The sequence below is a fragment of the Scyliorhinus canicula genome, chromosome 6, assembly GCF_902713615.1.
Source record: "Scyliorhinus canicula chromosome 6, sScyCan1.1, whole genome shotgun sequence".
Lineage (NCBI taxonomy): Eukaryota > Metazoa > Chordata > Chondrichthyes > Carcharhiniformes > Scyliorhinidae > Scyliorhinus > Scyliorhinus canicula.
In genome coordinates, this window is record NC_052151.1 from 159,453,948 (window position 1) to 159,464,307 (window position 10,360).

At 51.6% G+C, this 10,360-nt stretch overlaps 1 non-coding gene across 1 annotated transcript; it reads right to left on the reverse strand.

Annotated features, from left to right (window-relative positions):
* Positions 1 to 345: 345 nt before the first annotated feature.
* Positions 346 to 419, reverse strand: trnai-aau. Its single transcript has one exon. It is a non-coding gene; the product is annotated as a tRNA-Ile (tRNA).
* Between the last annotated feature and the right edge of the window lie 9,941 nt (positions 420 to 10,360).

Consider the following 10,360-nt stretch of genomic DNA (forward strand, 5'->3'; position numbering starts at 1 on the left):
CTAGCACACCCAAGTCTCTCTGAACAGCGGCATGCTTTAATATTTTATCGTTTAAATAATAATCCCGTTTGCTGTTATTCCTACCAAAATGGATAACCTCACATTTGTCAACATTGTATTCCATCTGCCAGACCCGAGCCCATTCACTTAACCTATCCAAATCCCTCTGCAGACTTCCAGTATCCTCTGCACTTTTCGCTTTACCACTCATCTTAGTGTCATCTGCAAACTTGGACACATTGCCCTTGGTCCCCAACTCCAAATCATCAATGTAAATTGTGAACAATTGTGGGCCCAACACGGATCCCTGAGGGACTAAGAGTTTTTCTTCATGGAACGTTCTGTTGGCCAGTATGGGGATTGAACCCGCGACCTTGGCGTTATTAGCACCACACTTTAACCATCTGAGCTAATCGGCCGCTGTAATATAAATGTTATAAATGTCCATGTTTGAAATGTAATGGGTCCTGATTCAGTCGAGAATGAGCAAGACGCACACAGAGTGGTGTCTTGCTGGTGGGAGGCCGGACTCTTATTGAAGCCTGAGCCTCACTTACATTCTGCCAGAAAGTTGTGAGCAACAATCAGAGCCTATTGCCAGGGCCAGGGAGGAGAGTGGGGAGACCAGAATGGGGGGGTGGCCCTCCCTCAGGTAGGCCAGCGGTGGCCAGAACATTTTTGTGGGCCATCTGGTCTCTCCAAAAGAAAGAATTCAACATTTGTTTAATGTTTTGTGAGATGCCTCCAGTGGCTGCTTTTAAGACCACTGGTTTGGCTCCTCCTTGCCTGACATTGTGAGGCAGAATATGTGTGATGCACATTCCACTTCCTTGTACGGTAAAATTGTAACTCAGGGGATCTTAATTTGCAAATCATCTGCCTGAAACAGCTCAGTATTCCGGTTACCATTGTTAGGATCCAATCCAGAATAGCAGCTGCCAGGACAGCAACATAAACCGTGGTGCCATTTTGGATTCGGGGAGGAGCGGGCAGTGGTGTTAGTCAAGTCAGATCAGTGGGGGATGGTTAGGTTGGTTTGTCCAGGGGGGGGTTTGTCGGGTCAGGAGGGATTGAAGGGGTGAGGGGGTGCGGTGGAGGAGTGGGGTGGGGTGGGGGGAGGGGAGTGGAAGAGGTGTTTGCCAAGACTGGGGGGGGGGCTGGTTAATTGGGAGGGGTCACTTGCGGTACTCTGTTCAGTTACCCTGACTAATCACTGAAATAGACCAGGCATTAAGCAGATGGATAGGTCTCCAGAGCACATCTCATATAATTGTCCCAAATGTCTGATGCTGAGCTCAATGTCAGAGATTTTTGTGGAGGCTCCAGGGTAGCACAATTGAAACCATAGGAACTTTAACCTTCCGAGGAAATTTCAGTGTATGTGACAGAACTCCTGCAGGATCCCAATGTGCAACACAGGCTTGGGTCCAGCATTTTGGGTTTGCCACTGCCCCACTTATGCAGAATGAAGGAAATTAAACTGGGCACCAATTAATTTAAAAAGTAGCTGGTAATGTTGGAAAAAGCAAAGGCAGTTATATTAAGACTGGCAAAGAGGAATTGGTGGTTGTCGAGGTTCAGGTTTGACCGCAGTGTCCCCATGGCAGAATTCTCTGTGTTCCAAGGACTTGAGGGGATTGAGACTTTAATAGCTCTCTTGATCATTGACTGTTAATTACCTTTAAAAAGTTAAATTGGCTGTTATTTTCCCTTCCACTGAACCATTTGTAGGCTTGTGATGGAATGATAAGAATTCTTAGGGCACTGTCTCCTGAAATGTTGTCACCAGCTTGAGTGACCTAGAACATAGAACAGTACAGAACAGGCCCTTCGGCCCTCGATGTTGTGCCGAGCAATGATCACCCTACTTAAACCCACGTAACCCAACAATCCCCCCATTAACCTTACACTACGGGCAATTTAGCATGGCCAATCCACCTAATCCGCACATCTTTGGACTGTGGGAGGAAACCGGAGCACCCGGAGGAAACCCACGCACACACGGGGAGGACGTGCAGACACCACACAGACAGTGACCCAGCCGGGAATCGAACCTGGGACCCTGGAGCTGTGAAGCATTGATGTTAACCACCATGCTACCGTGAGACCTGTGCCTACATTTTGTGGACATGGAAGTTAAAATCGTTTATTTGGTTGCTACTATCATGCTTTGGGATGGACGGCAGCATAAAAGCAAAACACTGCAGGTCCGGAAATCGGAAAACACGAAATTCTGGAAATACTGAGCAGGTCAGGCATCATCTGTGGAGAGAGAAACAGCATGGAGAGAGGGGCAGCATGGAAGCTCAGTGGTTAGCACAGTTGCTTCACAACTCCAGGGTCCGAGGTTTGATTCCCGACCTGGGTCACCAGTTTCCTCCCACAGTCCAAAAATGTGCAGGTTAGGTGGATTGGCCATGCCAGCCAAGGGGTTGATTTAGTACAGTGGGCTAAATAGCTGGTGAGCAATGCAGAATGATGCCAGCACCGCGCGTTCAATTACCGTACCATCCTCCCCGAACAGGCGGCGGAATGTGGCGACTAGGGGGTTGTCGTCGGCGGCGTCTCTGTCACCGTTGGCGTCATCGTCGTCATCTTAAAAAGGATAGGTGTGGTTACGGGGAGTGGGTGGAGGTGGGAGGATAACATGGTAGCCTTGAGCCGGTGCAGACTTGATGGGCCAAATGGTTTCCTTCTGCACTGTACATTCTATGAATACTTAACATGTCAGGTCAACGATTCTTTATCAGAATAAAAAGGTGGTTGTTAACTTGAAAATGAAAACCACTTATTGTCACAAGTAGGCTTCAAATGAAGTTACTGTGAAAAGCCCCTAGTTGCCACATTCCGGTACCTGTTCGGGGAGGCTGGTACGGGAATTGAACTGGTACGGGAATTGGGCTGCTGGCCTGCCTTGGTCTGCTTTCATAGCCAGCGTTTTAGCCCTGTGCTAAACCAGCCCCAGTTGTTTGGGAACTTTGGGAAGTTCCTCCAATCCCACAGTCCAGGGTCATTTTTAGGTCTCTGCATTATTTACAATTGGTAATCTATGGGACACAAAATGGAATTGCTGGCACAGCTTGTCTGATTCAAGCTGTTGGTTTGAGTACTCTAAAGGCCTTCTGGCTGGCAATAAATTAAGTTCTAGCCTGGGAGGTGTCGTGATCAAAGAGGGCTAAAACCAGGGTGGCAGAGTCCAGATTATTTTGTGGCACACCTGCCTAACCACGCAGCCTCACAATAAGTCCCCTTGGCATTTATCGGCAGTGAAGCTGGTCAAGGTGAACATTGGGCATGCACTGACCAGTTCAAATCTAAAATGGTCACTGGAGTTCTACTTCCACCTCTGTCCCCAGAGCTCAAATGAACAGCTGCTCACTTCCTGAAATGGGCAGAAGGTCTCAGTGGTTAGACCCTGTCAATGTGAAAGTGGGCCAATTGTCAACATTAATTTAGCAGTAAATCTACTGATTCCATTTTAAAGCAATTACAGTCCCTTTAACACTGGCTTAGGCAAGTTAAATTTGATCACACCCTATCACCCTGAAGGGGCTAGTTTGGCACACTGGGCTAAATCGCTGGCTTTTAAAGCAGACCAAGGCAGGCCAGCAGCACGGTTCAATTCCCGTACCAGTCTCCCTAAACAGGCGCCGGAATGTGGCGACTCGGGGCTTTTCACAGTAACTTCATTGAAGCCTACTCGTGACAATAAGCAATTTTCATTTAATTTCATTTCATCATAGGCTGCTCATTCATCTCTTCACCACTCACCACACACTCCTCCCTCAATGTATAAACTGAGGACACATGGAAGCATAAGTCATATGTGTGCAGCCAAGAACATTGAAGACATTCGATGACACCCAAGATGCAACTAACTGGCAAAAATGGATATATATAATAAAGAATAACAGGAGATACTACACTAGTTTTTTTTAATAAATATTTTTTATTCAGTTTTCATGTTTTATATTGAACAAATCACAAATTGTTAGAGAGAGAGAAGAGAAAAAAAAAATAAACAAACAAATAAAAAAAAATAAAAAAGGAACACGCAAAAATTACAATATATATTTACAGGTAAGCATCTTCGTAATACTAACTGTGGCCTCCCCCCTTTAGCCGGCATACATATTTTAAATTCCCCAATATGGCCGAGGCACATGTTTATTTGCATTTATTTACAGTTTGGTTTTGGGCCTTAGCTAGCCATCAAACCCCCATAATTAACCCGTAGCGCCCCCCCCCCCCCCCCCCCCGCTACCTTCCCCCGATTCCCATCCATTTTCCCCTGATTCTTGGCCACCCGACTATTCTTCCTCTTGTACGTTGGCCACAAACAGGTCCCGGAACAATTGCATGAATGGCTCCCACGTTCTGTGGAAGCCGTCGTCCGACCCTCGGATGGCGAATTTGATTTTCTCCATTTGGAGAGATTCCGGGAGGTCGGACAGCCAGTCTGCAGCTCTGGGCGGTGCTGCTGACCGCCAGCCAAACAGGATTCTACGGCGGGCGATCAGGGAGGCAAAGGGAAGGGCGTCCGCCATCCTCCCCAGGAATAGATCTGGCTGGTCTGAAACCCCGAAGACCGCCACTATCGGGCATGGCTCCACCCTCACCCCACCACTTTGGACATAGCCTCGAAGAAGGCTGTCCAGTACTCCACCAGTCTGGGGCAAGACCAGAACATGTGGGCGTGGTTGGCCGGGCCTCTTTGGCACCGTTTGCATCTGTCCTCCACCTCCGGGAAGAACCTGCTCATACGGTTTCTTGTTAAGTGGGATACTACACTAGTTGAGCATTTTGCAGACATTACTGTTATGAATGCAAGACTTTAGATGGTTATGTTGTAAATTGTCTCCTTTACTTGCCAGGGAGGTACCCAGAGGGGGAGGCCGGCATCAACCCAAGGTGTACAGGTGTCACTGGTCATTTGAAGAGATGTTGGGCAGCCTGTGCTGCAGGAGGCTTTACCTCAACAAGGGAATGGTGCTGCATCTGTGCCATGTCCTTGGGGACTTGGCACCACGTGGAGGAGGAGGCTATCCACTCCAGGTGGCTGTCAAGGTAACTTCAGCCCTGTAACTTGGATTCGTTCCAGGGCTCGAGTGGGGACTTGTGCTGCATATCCCAACCTACAGACCACAAGTGCATCCGTGAAGTCACGATGCCAGGGGGCCGATACCAACTCATCCGTGTGGCCGGTGAAGGTCGTTGAGCTTCTTGTGGCACTAGGTGGCGGTCCTCCTTGTGACACTCACCACACTGACGGCCTCCCAGAGGAACAGGGTATCCACCGCGTCCAACAGTCTGGCCAGATTGGCATCTCTTAATCGTGATGCAAGTCTCCTTGATGACACGGTTGCTTGCTGTAGGGATTTGCTCTGCGGGATGGCTGTAAGTGCAGCTCCCCTTCATTAGTGGGGTGTTGCCAGGCACGGTCTGGACAAATCAGTAATTTCCGACCTGAAGCCCTTGGGACATCATTACCGACCCTAATTGCTGTTAGATACCGGTAGCAGTCTCACCGGGTCGGCATCCAGGAAACACCCAGCAATTCTCACTTGTTACCACACTTAGAAACCTTTCCGTTAGATTGTGCCCAATAGCTCTACTTTGTAACTTTTAAATATTTTGTGCACCAGGATAATGCGGGCCCTCTACCAATGTTCTTCATTTATGTTCACAGTAACTTGTTTTTCACGAGCAAACTGTTCCCTGGCGTTGTAACCTACATCGTTTGAGGATGCGGTGAACAGGAGGAGCATGTCTTAGGGTTAGCAATCTGCACTTTTATGATGGAATCACAACTGGAATAGTTTAGAAGGTTCCACCGTGTTGCTTACTCGTTCAAAAACCTTTAACAGCCGTGAAAGGCACTTTCTTCATAAGTGATCGACCTACTAATATTTGACTATGTATGAATATACTTACAGGAGTAAGAAATCCAGGAAAGGCACAAAAACAACACAACACTGAAGTAGAGCCCTGGAGATAGTTAACCAAAACTAGGGGCGAACTACATAAATTAGTTCACCAAGTATAATTGTTATTCTTTTTGCAGCTTTTGAGATTAAATGCTTCTTAAACAGTAGATGGCAATTTTTTTCAAATACGATGGAATACAGGAGCAATTAATGAAAATCTTTTGTGTGTGTGTGTTATGGCAAAATGACTTTGAACTGATATTCAAGGTGCTGCGTTTTATAATATTAATAAATTAAGCTGTCAGTTCAAGCCAATTGTCTTGAAATCTTGGGCGTTCTGCTGTTGTACAAACACTGTATGTAATGATCCCTCTGTGTATTTACTTTGTGAATGGAATATGCTGGAACCTCAGTCTGTTCAATGGACCTGTCACTTCCAGCATCTTTTGTGTTTTTTAAATATGTATTTCTGCAACCCAACAAGAACTGTGTTTATCCAACTCTAGACTCATAGCATCCTCACTTCCATTACCATTGGTGGCCAAGTCTTCAGCCACTTGGGGCCTGAAGCTTTGCAATTTCTTCTCCAAGCTTCTTGGGCTGGATTCTTCGTTCCTGAGACTAGGGGCTGGATTCTCCGATTTTGAGGCTATGTCCCCACGCCAGCGTGGGAATGATGGCGTTTTACGGCAGACAAACTGGCACAAAACAGGCACTGATTCCCCGTTTTGCTGGGGGCTAGCAGGATGACAGCGTAGAGCACACAGCTCTAGCAGCCGATACACCCCAGAGAATTGGTGGGCCAGCAGCCACCCATGCGTACGGTGGCGGCCTGCTGGGGCCATGCCGTGCAACATGGAGGCGACCGCTCACGGACGTCACGTGAAATAGTCCCCCTCCCCCCTTCTGTCGGCTCGCGCGCCTGGGTCCGCCCCACCATCGTGCTCCCAGTCCTGAATAATGTTCCTCCCTGGCCGCGGATCGGCCCTCCCCCAACTGTAGCGGCCATGGACTGAGACCGCAGCCACCATGCCGAGTTCGCGACGGGTGAGATAACATGTGAACCACACTGTCAGGAACTCAGCTGGTCGAGGGCGGAGCATCAGGGGGGCGGGCCTCAGGCATTGTCCTGAGGCCGTCGATACGTGGGCAGCGTACTCCGAGAGTTCACTGCTTTGGAGGGTGTGGAGCATCGCGAAATAGGCGCCGCCCCCTATTTGGTCGGGAACTTGGATTCTCCAGCCGCTCGCCGAACCCGATTTCGGCATTGGTGACCGGAGAATTCAGCCCCAAGTGTTGACGGTGGGGCAGGATTCGTGAAGTTCCACAACAGCAAACCTGGTGCCGCACCTGGACCGATTCAGCGACTGTTAAGGAGCCACCACCGGCACCATGTGGAACACAATCGATTCCAATGGGAAATGGTGCGAGATTCACCGGATTTGTGAATGACACTCAGGCGGCTGACAAGCAGCAGCTGCACATACACACTTCACTCCCTACACACACTCGTCCCAGCCAACCAGATGCAGCAAGGAGAGCAGCCCGAGGTTCACGGACGCCGACCCCCACCCTACACCACATGCCGGCACCCAAGCCGGCTGCCATGGCCGGGTGCCCTTCCCACTGAAGCTACCAGCTACCGACCCCCTGGGCTGCATGTGTTAGACTGTCTGAAACTCTCCGATTCCTGTTCCTCTCACCCCCAGGAGTAGGCCGCTTAAAACCGCAGGGAGCAGGAGAAGACTGGAGGGGGGAGCACGGGACCTGCGGCCTCTCACCTTGGCCAAGGAGTGGGCTCTGGACGTAGTCGGTGGGCCCGAGGAAAGGGAAGTCGTCAGCGTGGAGATTGGCCGCGGGTGAGGAAGTCAGATCCCGCTGAGTTGTGATTCCCCATGACACGTGTGTCACCCCCCACACCACCCTCACACCACCCCCAAACCACCTTCACCACTCCCACACGACCCTCACAGCACCCCCCGTCCGTGGTCTAATCTTGCCTTGTCTGTTGCAGGATCTGATGGTGATGGGGAGGGCTCTTCTGGCATACCCCGCCCACAGCCACAGCCAGAACCCCTCAGGATACCGAGTTTCGACGATGACACCGACAGGGAGGGGACCCATATGCCTGAAACCCAGGGCATCCATGGTGGAGGCCTTAGGAGTGAGGGTTTTGGCTATGGATCAGCAAGTCCAACGCCTGAGATAATCTGTGCAGGCCATGACCGAGGCCCAGGACAGGGCTACCCCCTCCAACGGCAGCCATGTGCCAGAGCCACCTGGACATTGCAGCAGCGCTCCAAGCGTGGCCCAGTCACAGCGGTCCATGGCTGAGTGTCGGTGGCATTGCCCAGGCGCTGGCACGATGTGGCACAGACCCAGAGGCGGTGGTAAAGTGGCAGTGTGATTTGGCACAGTCCCAGCCGGAGGTGCTCCACTCCCTGTACTCTATGGCCATGAGCATGAAGACCCTGGTCCTGACCAGAGTGGGCCTCCAGGAATGGCAGCGGCATGTGGCGGGGGAGCCTCAGGGGATAGCACCGCTCACACCCCCGTCCCATGGAGTAGCCCGGTGGTCATTGGGCACTCCAAGGGAGGAGGAGGTGATCGGGCCCATGTCTGTGATTGCTGCAATGGAGGTGCTGGAACACTGCAGCACCTCGGACTACCCCTCCTATCCCTAACACTTCTGGTGGGCAGAAGAGGGTGGCACCATGCCACCTGGTACACCCAAGCAGCAGGCAGGCCCATCTAGGCTCAGTCACCCCAGAAGGCGGCCGCCAACGGGTCGCAGGGCAGGAATCACAGCAGGCCGCCTCCATTGCTGATGTACCATCTGGGGATCCACCCAGACATAGCGTTAGGGTCCATAAGGCAAGAAAGGTAGATACCAATTAAGTTGGCACTGGGGTGGTGGGGGGTGGCCGGGATTGGTCTGGGATGCGGTGCCCACTCGATCACGCTCCTGATCGCTGCATGGGTGTCGGTGTAGCGGGTCTCCACGTCATCCAGATAGGCATCATCAGCTACGGCCGCGGTCGATAGCCCCTCTCGCCCAGGAGTCAACCCCTTAGTCAGTGGGATGCCTCGAAGAGACTAGGAATTGTCAAGAGTGCCAGGATGAAGGCATCATTCACACTGCCCGGATATCGGCCGCAGACGTGCATGATGCGCATCTGATGGTCACATATCAGTTGCACGTTCATCTAATGGAACCCATTTTGGTTTGTGTACAGCAGCCTGTCAACTGTAGGTGCTCCTTGGGTGACATGCATTCTGTAGATTACCCCTGGACCCAGGGCATCCCGTCGATGACAGCGAACCCCGCTGCCTGTACAACCTGGTGGGCTCAATCCACATTGAAATGGATGTATTGTGCCGACTGGACATACAGGGCCTCCATGACGGCACAGATGCACCTGTGCACCGAGCTCTGTGAGATCCCAGACAGGCCCCCACTCGGCACCTGTAAGGACCTCATGACATAGACATTCAGGGCAACAGTCAACTTGATGGCCACCGTGAGAGGGTGTCCTCCTCCATTCCCTCAGTGCCAGGTGTGCCATGATCTGGCAGATATGTTGCACTGTCCCTCTATTCCTCCGGATTCTTCTCTGGTATGCCCGATCCAGCAGGTCCTCGAATGACACGCACTGCTGGTACACGCCAGGCCTCATGCGGCACTGTGGTGGTATGAATGTGAGCATTGCCATTGGTGCAGAGCATGGGTTTCCCATTGGCTCTGGCTGGTCATGTGCCTCTCGTCCGATTGGCTGGGACTAGTCATGTGACTGCTCTCCAATTGGTCGAGAGGCAAGTAGACACCGCCTCCGAGGCGGGGTATTAGTACCCAGAGTTCCCGGCGGTCAGCCTTACTCTGTAGTCGACCACCGGGCTAACAACTAGCTGATTAAAGCCACAGTTCGGATCCTAATTGTGTCTTGAGTCGAATTGATGGTACATCAGGCACCTCCTTAACACCAGCTCCTTCTTGGCTCTTGGGAGGCTGGCTCTCCATCCTCAGCAGCTGCCTCCTGTTCTGCTGCTGCAGGTTCCTCGGGCAGCTCCAGCTCATACAGCCGCAGGGCATCCCCCAGGGTTTTGGCGACTAAGAGGAAGGCCAGCATCGCTGTTTGAATTCCAATATCCATTGTCTGCAGAGGGTGAAAGGCAGACATGTTAGCATGGTGCGTACCCCGCATGCCCAACCAGGTCCAACTGGCTACATGGTGGCCCTAGTTGACACTGCAGACCATTCCCCCTTCCCCATCCCTGTATTCTTGGCCCCATCGGTGGCTAGAACCATTCCCCCTCCCCCATCCCTGCTGCCAGGGGTTCCGTTGGTACCTGGCCCATGCCAGAGGTACGCTCCATGGCCCCAGCAAGGCGCACCCCTTGTCGGGACTTCTGTGGGCGTTGCCCTGGGTGGGCCG